Source organism: Aplysia californica, unplaced genomic scaffold, assembly GCF_000002075.1.
Source record: "Aplysia californica isolate F4 #8 unplaced genomic scaffold, AplCal3.0 scaffold00701, whole genome shotgun sequence".
NCBI classification, from domain to species: Eukaryota; Metazoa; Mollusca; class Gastropoda; order Aplysiida; family Aplysiidae; genus Aplysia; species Aplysia californica.
In genome coordinates this window covers 355,636-356,394 of record NW_004797971.1, presented here as the reverse complement: position 1 = coordinate 356,394, position 759 = coordinate 355,636, and the positions used below count along the sequence as shown (strand labels likewise).

The 759-nt window shown below is 41.0% G+C and overlaps 1 protein-coding gene across 1 annotated transcript in view; it reads left to right on the top strand.

The window, feature by feature from the left end:
- The window catches only part of LOC101853195 (multidrug resistance-associated protein 5), a gene marked incomplete in the record, with an annotated part of 48,079 nt that overhangs the window by 4,647 nt on the left and 42,673 nt on the right, over window positions 1–759 (top strand).

The window sequence follows — 759 nt, the reverse complement described above, 5'->3', positions numbered from 1 at the left end:
ACCCCCCCCCCCCCCCTCTTTCGTCCCAACCCTTTCTCCACTCGAAGTGTCCAATCAGGCGACTATAAAAATAACTGCAGCAACAAGAATAATAACAGCAACGTCAATGACATCAACAATCATAACAAAGGTACCCATGACATCAGCAACAGCAGTCATTGCTATGAAGTCTCTTTTGTCCTCAGTCACTCATTCACTCACTCACTCACTCACTCACTCACTCACTCACTCACTCACTCACTCACTGCTTTGTTGAATACGAATTTGATAAATAAACATCTCTTTATTAAACGAAATGTCCTTTCTTAGTCCTTCAAAGTATAGTCTTTTTTCTTTTTTTCTGTTTAGAATCATTGACAGAACACGAAAGAAAGAAGGCGATGATGACTTTGGAGCATGCATTGTGAGACAGCCTGACATGTCTCGGTACAAGGACGCTTTAAAGAGTCTTATGCCCGTTCGTCTTGAGAAAGAGTGAGTATAGTAGTTTATCTGTGTACAGTCAAACCGTCTTTAAGGACCATCTGTCCAGTACGATCACCTGTTCAAATGACCATTTCACTTCCTACCTTGCATTTTTTAAAATATTTTAATGACAGTGTCCAAAAGATCCACCTATTTAAGACAGCCACTTTTCTCCTTGACTGTTGGTGGCCGTCTTGGACAATTTTGACTACTTATATTGCATGTTTTCCTTTTCATTTATGTGTGTGTGTATGAGAGAGAGAGATGGGGAAGGGGGCGAGAGAGAGAGAGAGA